Source organism: Papio anubis, chromosome 13 (assembly GCF_008728515.1).
Source record: "Papio anubis isolate 15944 chromosome 13, Panubis1.0, whole genome shotgun sequence".
Classification (NCBI taxonomy): Eukaryota; Metazoa; Chordata; class Mammalia; order Primates; family Cercopithecidae; genus Papio; species Papio anubis.
This window is the reverse complement of record NC_044988.1, coordinates 3,484,812-3,498,874: the sequence shown is the minus strand read 5'-3', so window position 1 is coordinate 3,498,874 and position 14,063 is coordinate 3,484,812. Positions and strand designations below refer to the sequence as shown.

Here is a 14,063-nt window from a genome sequence, read left to right as displayed (position 1 = left end):
TGTATCATGGGCCTCAGTGGCAGCAGTGGAGGCACAGCCAGGGTAAGGCGGAGGAGAGTCCTTCCCAGCTTCCTGCAGAATCTGGTTCTCCTTCCTCCCAAGCTGGACACCTGAGCTTGTGCAGTGGAGCCTTATTTCACTCTTTAACAAAATTGATGGGTGACGAAAATGTGTATCTTCGCTTGTTTTGCCAAGCTATGACAAAGTCTTAAACTTTTTCAAATTTCTTGAATCATGAGGAGGAATCATGTATCGTATTAGGGCCTCCACCTCTACCTAGGTTCTTTTCTCTTCCAGTCTGTTTTTTTTCTTTTTGTCATCATCATCTTCTTGTTCCTCTTTATTTGCTTTCTATAATTGCTTCTATTCTTCTTTTTGTTTCTATTCTTGTTTCTGCTCCTCCTCCTTTTGTTTGCTTTTTCCCAAGCAATGGCATTAACAAACAAAATTGGAGTTAAAAGTAATCTACTTGTCAGTGTGTGGTATTTTAGAAATAATCGGTCCCATTAATATGTTTTGGAGATTTGCATAATTCTGTAGTTACTTGAATAGCTATGCTTTCCTGATCCAGTTAATGCATTCTAAGTAGTTACTCAAGGAATGTTAAAAAAGGAATTGAAAAAATGATACAATATAGATTTGTTTCTTTAAAGTAGTCACTAAAATGCATAAACTTCTAGATAAAAAAAAAAGAGCTCATACTAAAGGTTGTAATACTAGGAATAAAATAAAGCTCAATACTGCAGGTTCTTAACGGCAAAAATTAATAAAGCATTGAGCTTTATTGTGAATCCTGGCCTAAAATAGGACACAGGATCCCTTCCTTTTGTTGCAGCGATGTGGGTGATAAATAAGGTCATCATGCAGATAATGCCCTTGAAAATAGTGGCAGAGAAATAACATAAAGGGAAATATAGTTCACTTAATGATCTCATAAATTGGAACTTAATTCCCTTCCCCAGCCTCCTTGGCCCATTCCTCGGACTAACATGTGAGAGAGGTGAAACGGCTGTTTGCTAACAATATTTTACTTGATGCTTCTTTTTTTAAATTCCTTGAGTAACTACTTAGAACGCATTAACCGGACAAGAAAGCATAGCTATTATTTCTAAAATACAACACACTGACAAGTAGATTATTTTTAACTCCATTTTTGTTTGGTTAATGCCATCGCTTGGGAAAAAGCAAACAAAAGGAGGAGGAGCAGAAACAAGAATAGAAAATCCATCTTTGAAAGATGACTCTCAGGACAGTGCACCTACTGCCAGTCTTCCTTAGGTGCTAAATGCTTTTGTGAAACATCAGTAGAGGAGTGGGGAAATAGAGATGGTGGAAAGGGAATGGGTGCAGTTAAAGGAAAACCCCCACTGGAGAACGATTCACTGTGGCAGCCAGGATCTTCAAAGGCCCGGCCAGTTTCCTCCAAGAGACAGCATAGAACATGTGCCTCAGAGTCATTCCAGCCAGAGAAAAGGAGCTGGGGTGTTTATCCACCGATACCCAGCAGTCACTCCTTGGGGTTCCTTTCAAGGGCATGATTCCTCCAGAATGTCCTGCCTACAGGCTAAAAGGTCAGACCTGGATTGGAGTGGGCAGGGCCCCTGAGCAGGCCTCCAGCAGGAGCAGGGACACAGCCCGCGTGTGGAGGAGTTTCAGCCACTAGTGATCTGCAACGCCAGCATAGTTGGCTACACAATTCACACTCCAACACCAACATGCATATGTGTACATACACATACATGCATACATGACTGTTACCCACTTAGATCCTTGTGAATCCATGGAATAGAAACAAAAAATAGAAGCATGTATAAGCAACAAAGAGGAATGGGTGAAGATGATGATGACAAAAAGAAAAAAAACAGACTGGAAGAAAGGAAAAAGAACAGGTGAGGGAATCGGAAGGCCTATTACTTATAATCTTCCTGATTCCCTCCTGATTCAAGAAATTTGAAAAGCCTAAGACTTTGGCTGGCACAAATAAACAAGGCAAAAAAGATATACCCAGCACTTTTAGCCACCCATCAATTCCGAGCAGAAGAGGAAATATACTCCACTCACACCTGGCCTAGGTACACAGCAGGAGGAAGAGACTTCAGATTCTGCAGGAAAATTTAAGGACTCTCCTACTCCTGGCTGTGCCTCCACTGCTGCCACTGAGGCCCATGATATAGCACCCACAGCTTCCTACCCACGCCAGGCCAGGTAGGCCACCACTGCTCTCCCACTCCCACTTCCCTGACCGCAGACTTGTTGCGGCTGCCACCACTAGCGCCAATGCCAATACAACCACTGCTGCTGTCGCCCTCAATGCACCATGGAATAGATGATAAGGCGGGAATCAGAGGGAAGAGCATAATTAAGGGGAGTGAAGGTCTTGGGAACAGAATGCAAATTTGGGCAGAAAATGAAGGGGGAAGTGGAGTGGTCTGGACACCAAATGCCTGCTGGGTGGCATCTGCTCTACACAAACTGTCACTAATTCTCCAAGCAGCCTTGTGGGGTAGAAGAAATTTCCCTCAATTTACATACGCAGAAATGTAGTTCAGAAAAGAAAACTGATTTTACTAATGTCTCATATCAAGTTAGTGGGTGAAGATATGGACTCCCAGATCTGTCCACAAAGCCTACAAATTCTCCCTTGTTAGGCAGGCTGGGCACCAGGCCCTGCTTCTGGGCTCCGCTCCTTTTCCTGCTAGGCAATCATGGCAGAACTGGCAGAAACGTTATCCCCCTTCACCACCTGAAGCAGAGCCAATGAGAGGAGCTGGGGAATATCCATGAGGCCCTGCACCCACCATTCAATGTCTTCAGGATTGTGGTCCCTCACGACTCTTGCAGCACGTGCTGGCAGCACTCGCAGTGTCTGGGTGTCTTGTGAAGTTGTACAGGATCTAGTAGAGGCCACTGGCTGTGCAGTCATATCCTAAGAGGCAGCCAGGTAGGTTTGGGCCGCTTGGCTGCTTCAGCACCAGAGGATGGACAGCGCCCATGCATTGAGGCCCTGGGGAGACTGGGAAGAGGGAAAGGAAGGGCAGAATGGAGTGATATAGGGCCCATCTACCATGTCCCTGAATGGAGAGACCCCTGTTCTTACAGTAGTCCACACTGGGACCACCACTGCCACTAATGAAGATGCCAGTCTCCATATATGTCCTTGTCTGACAACTCCTTCCCACTTTCGTCCTGGAGACAAGACCTCTGAACACACTAGTTTTGAGGGTACCTGAGTGTAACCTGAGATAGTTCCTGAAGACTTTTCATCCAAGCAGGATCCCTCCCTTGCCATCTCCAGACCTGCCCCACAAGCTCCCTCCCTGGTCTCCTGGCTCTTGTTCGCCGCTTCCACTCAGCCTTCTACAGTCATCTCTAAAACGTGGCTGACTGTCCCTCCTTTATCCAGCACCTTCCATGGCTCCCCAGAGCCCTCCAGATCAAGTTCAAGTTCTTTGATCAGACACTTGATCTCAAGCTGCATTCTACCTCCTGAACTAAGATCCCGGAGAAGCCCACCTTGCTCAGCACAAGTGCATCACTGAAGTCCGAAGTCTTGAACGTGGCCTTGGCCTTGAGGGTGTCACCAGCACCCTGGCTAGTGAGGCTGCAGTGCTGCTCCACGGTGATGGTGTCTAAAGTTGTGCACCAGGTCATAGGCCCTGCAGAAGCGTCACCCCTCAGGAGTGAGCTAGGACAGAAGTCCGTGCACAGGCAGATCTGCTGGTGCCATTACACTATGAGGGCATGGAGCTCCAAGATGGTGGCAACATAGTCACTAGAATTCCTGCAGGGTGAGGCTGGGGAGAGGAAGCAGTTCCATAACACATATGAAACCCTGGAAAGACTTCCCAGCCAGAATCTCAGGACCACATTACATCCAGAAATGGGTGCCTTCTGGGCACACTTCTCTCCCTGCCTCCAACTCTGAGCTGCCTCCTAGCCCCACATGCCCCAGCCTGGCCCAGGGCTTGGAGCCCAGCGGGTGTTCAGTCCATGGTGTTGACTGCTCCCTGGGCCAGGAGAGCCCTTGGCGGCTCTGTGACTCCTCCTGTAGAACCCCTGACTGTGCCTTGGGACCTCCCAATTCCCATGGGAAGCCCCCACAGCTCTGGATTGCCCCACCAGCCCCATAGACCTTACTTGACGCCTTAGCCCTCCCAGAACATGACATGTTTCTCAGAATCTGGCTGATGTCCAGGGCCATCTGCGGATGTTTGCTGGGGGCCTCTTGCTGTTCTCCTTTATGGTCTGTAGGGCAGGGCCAAAAGGAGAAACCAATCCAATCTCAGAATGGACAAAAAGCTCACTGCCACAACGGCAACCACCAAACAGTCAGCAGTGCTTCTGGATGGAAAAGAGGTTTCATTCTGCAGAAAGCTCCTTGTTTGGCTTCTCTCGGAAGCCAGGGATGGGTACCAAGCCCAGCTTACCTGCAATGCCTACGTTACCATCTGTTCCTAGGATATGCGATGGGCCCCTGCTCCCACTGTAGGGTTGACGTTCCCTCCAGCTGGAGACCTGGGCTCCTGACACCAGCTGACCTGTTTGTCCTGCTCTGGATGACAATGGAAAGGCTGTGCCTGGTATTTCCCTAGGTCCTTGGTTTCCGCCGTCCAGACATCCAGCAGCAGTGACCATGCCCAGCCGCACACCTCAAAGTGGACTCCCCTGTAGAGCAGCCGAGACGTCTACAGACAGAGGAGTGCCTGGCGAGACAGGCCGCGGGGTCTCCGGGGAGGACCGGGGGCCAGAAGATTCTGGAGGTTTCCAGCCTTGGGGTCTGTGGTTCCTCAAAGAGGTTAGGTCTACCTAGTACCAGGCCTGCCCTCCCATGATTCAAAGAGTGGATGATTGCTCAGCATCAGGAACTCTGATCTGGAACTAGTTTTTCATTTAGGTCACCAAGAGACAACCCCTAACCCCTGAGCAAGGCATGGTCCAAGCTCTGGCATGAGATTCTCTTCCAGCAATGTGATGCTTACAGGGACAGGTAGAAAAGCTGGTGACCAGGCCTGCTGCCCTCCGGGTAAGGACAGTGTGCCACCCACCCTCTGAGAGGCAGGTGGTGCCAGACCACAGCACTGGGTGCCTGTACCCCTGGCTCTGCAGACACCGGTCATGGAGGTCCTCCCCTCTTCACATTACCTTCTTGCTGCTCCTAGATTTCCTCTAGTCATTAAACACTTTGAGCCATTTTTCTGTGCATCTGATCTGACATTTTTGCTCTCAGATGAAACACGATAAAGTAAGCCGAGCCACCAGGATTCCTGGAGGGGACCTTTGGGTCTTGGGCTCCAGGGCCCTGATGGGACTGAACCAGAAGGAGCCAGGGAAGGACAAACACTGGGACTGAGGCCCTATGACCCAATGGCCATTGGTGGCCTGGGTCCCAAGACACCCTGTCCTCAGGCCACAGACACCATGGGCTTTGGTCAGGACCCAGTCTCCCAGTAGTGTCCTGGCACTAGCAGGTGCTGACCCCTGAGCCACAACCGCAGTTCTGGGTTTTGGGTTTGGTAAAACCACCTCAGGGACAGAGTTCTGGGGTTGGGTTTGGCAGAAACCATGGTGCCTCCCAGGGATGGTGTGTCACTCCTACTTGCCACGAAATGTGCACACAGGCTGTCCCCCTGCCCATCCCATCCTGCTGGACAGGATGGAAGAAGTCAGGGAACAGACAGGGTGGACATCTGGGGTGCAGCGAGAGGCACGTGCATGCTGGGAGGTCAGACCCTGCAAGGACTGTGGAGGCATCAGGTAGAGTGGGCTCCAGGTGTACCCTCAATGCACTGGGCAGGTCTCAGGCCAGGTTCCCTGGACCCCGCCTGGGTGATGTGGTCCCTCCCTGGGGGACTGCTGTCAGGCCCCAGCCACCCACCCTGGGCAGCACTGTCCCAACTCAGGACTAAACTTTCTGAGTCCTGAGACAGGAAAGTGCTGCCCAGGCCTGACAGACTGGGAGGACCTGTTAAGTCCTCCATCCCTAGACCAGCCTTCCACACACAGCATGGACAGTCTCTTACCTTTACCTTCAGGGCACTGACTGACCCATCTCACTCTAAGGCAACCAAGGCAGAGCTGAGGACCTGTGCCAGGCTAGGAGCCAGTCCCCCACCATAAATGGGCCTGAGGGAAGCACCATTCCTGTCTCAATCCTCCACAAGTTTCAGCCCAGGAGACACACAGGTAAGGGAGGATGGAGCCTCCCTGCTGGCTGACACTGGAAAAGCTGGACCTGGGAGAAGAGGGAGCGCAGGAATGCCAGGGGATGCTCCAGGCCCATAGAGAGCTCGGGTTGCACCATGGGGCTGACCCTCCTGGGCTGGAGGCTGTGCCCTCTGCAGGATCTGAGAAAGTCCAGACCTGAGATAGGACAGTGCTGCCCATGGTGGGTGGCTGGGGCCCGACAGCAGTCCCCCAGGGAGTGACCACATCACCTGGCTGGGGTCCAGGGAGCCTGGGCTGAGACCTGCCCGGTGCACCTGGAGCCCACCCCACCTGACACCCCCACAGTCCTCACAGGGTCTGACCTCCCAGCATGCACCTGCCTCTCCCTGCACCCCAGGTGCCCACCCTGCCTGTTCCCTGGCTTCCTTCATCCTGTGCAGCCCATAGACTGTGACCATCTCACCAGCCACTCTGGCCCTTCCTCCTGGTCCTCTTCTCCCAGGTCCCGCTTTTCCAGGGTCAACTAGGAGGGAGATTCCATCCTCCCCTCCCTATGTGTCTCCTGGGCTGAAACTTGCAGTGGACTGGGACAGGGATGGTGCTTCCCTCAGGCCCATTTAGAGAGGGGACTGGCTCCCAGCCTGGCACAGATCCTCAGCTTTGCCTTGGTTGCCTTAGAGTGAGATGGGTCAGTCAGTGCCCTGAAGGTAAAGGTAAGAGACTGTCCATGCTGTGTGGGAGGTTGGTCTAGGAATGGAGAACTTAACAGGTCCTCCCAGTCTGTCAGGCCTGGACAGCAATGTCCTGTCAAAATCTCTGAGCAGGATCTCCCAGGTCCATCCAAACACCTGCTTTGTCCACTTTTGACTGGGCCTATGGGCACCACTGGGCCATCCCAGCTGTCCACAGGGCCTTTGATAATGTGCATTGCACCTGACATCTCCCAGCAGTGCTCAGCAGCCCCCATTGACCAGGTCCCTGCTGACCAGATCCCGCACATCAGGTCCTCCCTGACCACATCTTCACTGATTAGAATCCCATGACCAGCCCCACTAACCAGGCCCCCAGTGACCAGGACCTTACTGACCAGGGGCTCACTGACAAAGCCTCACTGACCAGGTCCCAGTGATCAGGTCCTTACTGACGAGGCCTCACTAACCAGGTTCTTACTGACCAAGTCCTTACTGACAAGGCCTCACTGACCAGGTCCTTACTGACAAGGCCTCACTAATCAGGTTCCACCGATCATGGCCCCATTGCCTGGCCCCACAGATGAGGCCCCACTAACCAGGCATCCAGGGAACAGGCTGCCACTGACCAGACCCCTACTAACCAGGCCTGAGGTGACCAGATGCCCCTGACCGTGACCCTAGTGAGTAGGACCCACTGAATAGGCAACCACTGCTCAGATCCCCGCTGACCAGGTCACCCCATAAACCAGTGCTACAAAAGCCACCACTGACCACGCACGCTCTGAACAGGTCCCCACTGATTAGGTTCCACTGACCAGGGTGCCCTGACCAGGGCCCCACTAACAAGAACCTCACTGATGAGGACATGCCCTCCTGACTAGGTCCCATGTGACCAGGCCTCCACGGAATAGCACCCCTTGACCTGGTCACCAGTGACCCAGCCCATGCTGACCAGGTCTCCACTGACAAAGTCCCACAGCCCAGTTTTACACTGAGCAGACACCAAACAAGTGGCTGCCACTAGGTCCCTACTCACCAAGACCCCATTACTAGATCCCCCTAATGAGACCCTCTCTAAGCAGACCCCTGGTGAACACGCCCCCAATAAATAGGCCTCACTGACCAAGTCCCAACTGACTAGTCCACTGACCAGGCCCACACTGATCAGGGGCCTTCTAACCACACCAGAAGGCAAGCGGCAATGAGATAGTTCATCCGGCAGGAGTAGGAGCAAGACAGAGAGAGGAAGGAGGTGCCACATCCTGTTGTACAACCAGATCTCATGAGAACTCACTATCAGGAGATCAGCATCAAGAAGGTTAACCATTGGTGAAGGAACCACCACCCACACCACCGCCCACTGTTTCCAGGCAGAAGCCTCCTGCAGAGGCAGAGCCTCTTGGGAAACTTCCACTATGGCAGTGCAGAAGGAAAATATGGGCTTGGAGCCCCCACACAGGAGGCCACCATCCTCCAGACCCCAGATTCATAAGCCCACCAACAGCTCACACCCTCAGTATGGAAAAGCTACAGGCACTCAATTCCAGCCCAGCCCATGAGAGCAGACATGGGGGCTAAAGCCTGAAAAGCCACAGGTGCACTGCCCTAGTAGAGGTTTTCCATGAGCCTCTGCCTCTGCAGCAGGCTACTCCCCCTTCCTACTACCCACCACCCTCCCACCACCCTACTGCCAACCTACTCCCCACTCTACCCACCCCTTTTCCTTCCAACCCCAACCCCCTCCTGCCATGATTAAATCACCTCCCACCAGGCCCCACCTCCAACATTAAGGATTACAATTCACATGAGTTTTGGTAAAGAAACACAACCAAACTGTTTGGGTGAGGGAGAAGGGACAAAATGGAGGAAGGTGAACAAGATGGCACAGTCCCGATTGCTTCCGGGTTCTTCATCACCAACTTTCCTGTGCCCAGGAAAGTGCAGGACAACCGAGCGTGCGCCAGGTGACGTCAATCCGAAGAGATCGAAACTTACCCAGCCACGCCTATGGAGACATCCCTATCACGCCCTTATCCCGCCCACTGCCTTCCCCCTTCGAGTGCCAATGCATAAAAGTCCGCCGCCGGCAGGAGCCCGTGTGACTTCTTCGGCCCCCGCATTCGTGGACCAGAGAACCTCACCCGAGAGCGCCGGCGTGACTTCCCTGGCCCCCCACACCTGAGGACCAGAGAACCTCGCCTGAGAGTGTGCGCATATTTGCAATAAAAGACTGCCACTTTCTTATGTACTTTGGCCTCATGTTTAATTATTTAGCTCTCCTAAATTAAATTAAATGAAACAAAACACAAACCATATTATTCTGACCCTGATACCCCAGAATCTCATGTCCTTCTCACACAGCAAACTACATTCAGGCCTTTTCAAAAGTTTCCTTACGTCTTAACTCATTCCAGCATTAACTCAAACGTAAAAAGAATTCAACATCTCATCTGAGATAAGTCTACAGTCCCTTTTGCCAATGACTCCCTGAATTTAAAAGGATGTTCTTTTCTTTCAGGGTACAATGATGGTACAGGCATTGGGTAAGCTTTCTCAATTCAAAGGGAAGAAATTTCCCAGAAAAAAACACAAATAGGACCACAGGCCCAAATGCAAGTCCAAAACCCAGGAGGCCACTATTCATTCAATCTCAGAGCTCTAAAATCATGAAGAGAATTCACTGTCACAAGCACAGCAATAAGGAGGTGGTGTTTAACCATTTGTGAAGGATCCATCCCCCACCACCACTTTTCACCCCTCACCCCCACCATAATCCCCTCATTCTCCCTACCCCCCACCTTCCAACCCCCACTCTCTGCCATGATTAAATCACCCTCCTCCAGATCCAAACTTTATCATTCTGTCCCTGACTCCCAATTCTCATGTCCTTCTCACATTGTAAAATACAATGATGCTTTCCCTACAGTCCCCCCAGATCTTGTATCATTCCAGCATTTATACAAATGTCCAAAGCTTAAAGTCTCATCTGACACAAGGCTACAGTCCCTTAGGTCCATGAGTCGCTGAACTATAAAAGCAAGTTAACTACTTCCAAGGTATAATGCTTGTGCAGACAATGGGTAAGCATTCTCAGCCTAAAGGAAGACTTTTGCCAGAAAGAACAAAACACAGACAGGACTTACAGGCCCCATGAAACTCTAAACCCAGAAGGCCAGTCATTCATTCCTACAGTTCCAAAATCACCCTTTTTGAAACCTTGTCCCACATCCAGGGCACAGGGATGTGAGGTCTGGTCTCTGAAGGCCTTGGGCTGCTCTGCCCCTGTGGCTTTGCAGGGTTTATGCCCTATCGCTGCCCTCATGGGCTGGGCTGGTGTTGAATGTCTGTAGCTTTTCCCGAATGATGGTACAAGCTGTTGGTGGGTCTATGAATCTGGGGTCTGCATGGTAGTGGCCTCCACTGTGGGGGCTCCAACCCCATATTTTCCTTCTGCACTCCTCTAGCAGAGGTTTCTTTTTTTTTTTTTTTTTGAGATGGAATCTCGCTCTGTCGCCCAGGCTGGAGTGCAGTGGCCGGATCTCAGCTCACTGCAAGCTCCGCCTCCCGGGTTTGCGCCATTCTCCTGCCTCAGCCTCCCGAGTAGCTGGGACTACAGGCGCCTGCCACCACGCCCGGCTAGTTTTTTGTATTTTTTAATAGAGACGGGGTTTCACCAGGTTAGCCAGGATGGTCTCGATCTCCTGACCTCGTGATCCGCCCGTCTCGGCCTCCCAAAGTGCTGGGATTACAGGCTTGAGCCACCGCGCCCGGCTCTAGCAGAGGTTTCTCATGAGGCTCTGCGTTTTTGGGATGCTTTTGTCTGGTAACCCAGGCATTTCCATACATCTTCCAAAGTCTATAGAGAGGCTCCCAAGCCTCTAGTCTCATGATCCATCCACCCAATGGCTTAACACTATGAGGAAGTTACCAAGACTTCCAACTTGCACCCTCTGAAGCAGTGACCCAAGATGCATCTGTGCATTTTTAGCCGTGGCTGGAGCTGGAGCTGCAGGGCTGCAGGCAGCAGTGCCCTGATGTTGCACATAGAGGGGAGTCACAGGACTGGCCCAGGAAACCATTCTTCTCTCCTAGGCCCAGGGCCTGTGACAGCAAGGGCTGCTGCAAAGGTCTCTGAAATGCCTTCAAGGCCTTTTCCTGTTTTCTTGGTTATTAGCACTGGGCTTCTTTTTACGCAAATTTATAAAGCCTTCCTGAATTTTCTCCCGGAAAGTCAGCTTTTCTTTTTGACACTTGGCCAGGCTGCAAATTTTCCAAAATTTTGAGTTCTGTTTCTCATTTAATATAAGAGTCAGGACTCATTTAATGTAAGTCCCATCCAGAGGTCATTTTCTTGGTCACACATCAGAGCACAGGCTATTCGATGCAGACAGGACACCTCTTGAGCTTTACTTCCTAGAAGTTCATTCCACCAGATACGCACTAAGTCAAAATCCTCAAGTTTAAAGTTTCACAGATCTCCAGGGCAGGGTCACCGTGCAGTCACATTCTTTGCTACAGCAAAACAAAAGTAACCTTGGCTTCTGTTCCCATTAAGTTCCTCATTTTTATCTGAGACCTTCTAAGTCTGGCTTTCACCGACCATTTTCCTGTGAGCCTTCTGATCACAAGTATTTAACAATTCTTTACAAAGATCCAAACTTCCCTCATCTTCCTGTCTTCAAAGCCCTCCAAACTCTCCCAACCTCTGTCTGCTACCCTCTTCTGAAACTGCTTCTACATTATCAGCTATCTTTGCTGCAGCCTGGCAACGTGGTAAAGGAAGACAAGTCCATTTTCAGGGGGGAAAATTCAAGAAGGCTTCAGATACTTGAATGAAAAGAAGCTAAGTGCAGATTGCCAAGACATTTGGGAAAAGGCCTAGAAGACATTTCATACATCCACTTCCCGGTACTAATTTTCTGTGTGATCGAAAGAAAAGGGGTTTAATTGGCTCATGATTCTGTAGGCTGTAAGGAAGCATAGTGGCTTCTGCATCTGAGAGGACTCAGGAAGCCTCCCGATCATACGAGATTGTCATGGGGCAATGAGATGATTCTTGTGGCAGGAGTAGGAGCAAGATAGAGAGAAAAAAGAGCTGCCATGCCCCATTATGCAAGCAGATCTCATGAGAACTCACTATCACAAGGACAGCATCAAGAAGATGGTGCTTAACCATTGGTGAAGGATTCGCCCCCACCCCCAACTCCCACTGTTTCCAGACAGAAGCCTGCTGCAGAGACAGAGCCTCTTGGAAAACCTCTTCTAGGGAAGTGTGGAAGGAAAATATGGGCTTGGAGCCCCCATGCAGATGGCCACCAACCTCCAGACCCTAGATTCACAGACGCACCAACAGCTCACATCCTCAGTGTGGAAAAGCTGTAGGTAGTCAACACCAGTCCAGCCCATGAGAGCAGCCACAGGGGCTAAACCCTGTAAAGCCACAGGTGCACTGCCCTAACAGAGGTTTTCCATGAGCCACTGCCTCTGCAGCAGGTTACTCCCCCTTCCTACTACCCCACATCCTCCAATTACAATTCCACATGAGTTTCACAGGGACACACAGCCAAACCATGTTATTCTGACCCTGATACCCCAGAATCTCATGTTTTTCTCACAGAGCAAAATAGAATCATGCCTTTTCAAAATTTTCCAAAAGTCTTAACTCATTCCAAATGTAAAAAGTTCAAAGTCTCATCTGAGACAAGGCTACAGTCTCTTCTGCCTATGAGTCCCTGAATTCAAAAGGGATTTCTTTTCTTTCAAGGTACAATGATGGTACAGGCATTGGGTAAGCTTTCTCAATCCAAAGGGAAGAAATTTCCCAGAAAAATAACACAAATGTAAGTCCAAAACCCAGCAGGACAGTATTCACTCAATCTTAAAGCTCCATAATCATCAAGAGAACTCACTATCATGCGGACAGCACTAAGGTAACACAGCACTAAGTGTTTAATCATTTGTGAAGGATCTGCCCCCATCCTCATCTTTCAACCCCACCCCCAAAATAATCTCCACCATTCTCCCCACACCCTTACCTCCAACACCCATGCTTCACCATGATTAAATACCTTCCACCAGGTCCCAACTTTCACATTCCCCATTACAATTCCACATGAGTATCAGTAGGGACACAGAGCCAAATCATATTGTTCTGACCCTCATTCCCCCAAATCTCATATCCTTGTCACACTGCAAAATACAATGATGCTGAGAGGAGCCGGGCACATTCCTCAGCCCCGGGCTCAAAACAAACAAGCCCAGTACAAACACATCCCATCCTCCCATCCCACCACATATCGCCATATATCTCTCAAACTTCCTGAGCCCAGTACAAACACATCCCATCCTCCCATCCCACCACATATCTCTCAAACTTCCTGAGCCCAGTACAAACACCACCTGGAAGGTCTCCGATAAGGAGACAGCCGTTCAAGGTTTTACTGAAAGCGCGGGAACCGAAAGAATTCCTTTGTTCCCCTGTAACTTTTGGGCTCTAAAAAAGCAAGCACTCGCATGGTTCAGGGCCCTCTTGTATGCTGTGTAATGGAGGGACCAGGTCGAACTTGTCATAAAGATCCTTGCCACTTGGCTTTGACTCTGGACTCTGGTGGTCTTCTTTGGGGAACAGAGGGTCTGGGCACAACATCGCCTTCGTTACAGTCCCCCAAAGTCTTAACTCATTCCAGTATTTACTGAAGTGTCCTAAGCCCAAAGTTTTATCTGACACAAGGCTGCAGTCCCTTCTGCCCCTGAGCCTCTGAAATACAAAGTAAGTTAACTACTTTCAAGGTACAATGATTGTACAGGCATTGGGTAAGAATTCCCAGCCAAAAGAAAAACCTTTGCCAGAAAGAAGCACAAAACACGGATGGGACTTACAGACCCCATGCAAGTCAAAAACCCAGCAGACCAGTCATTCCATTGTACAGCTCAAATCATCTCTTTCAGTCTAAATCCCACATCCAGAGCACAGGGGTGTGATGGCTGGGCTCCCAAGGCCTTGGGCAGCTCTGCACTTGCGGCTTTGCAGGGTCTTTACCCACAGCTGCCCTCATCGGCTGGGCTAGTGTTGAGTACCTGTAACTTTTCCACACCAAGGGTGCAAGCTGTTCGTGGGTCTATGAATCTGGGGTTTGCAGAATGATGCCTCCATGTGTGAGGGTTCCAACCCTATATGTTCCTTCTGTACTGCCCTAGTAAAGGTGT

At 50.4% G+C, this 14,063-nt stretch overlaps 1 long non-coding RNA gene across 1 annotated transcript; it reads right to left on the bottom strand.

Annotated features, from left to right (window-relative positions):
- Positions 1–2,544: 2,544 nt before the first annotated feature.
- Positions 2,545–8,546, bottom strand: LOC108582209. Its single transcript, XR_001895424.3, has 2 exons — positions 3,514–8,546; positions 2,545–3,013 (listed from the first exon to the last, which is right to left on the bottom strand). It is a non-coding gene; the product is annotated as an uncharacterized LOC108582209 (long non-coding RNA).
- Between the last annotated feature and the right edge of the window lie 5,517 nt (positions 8,547–14,063).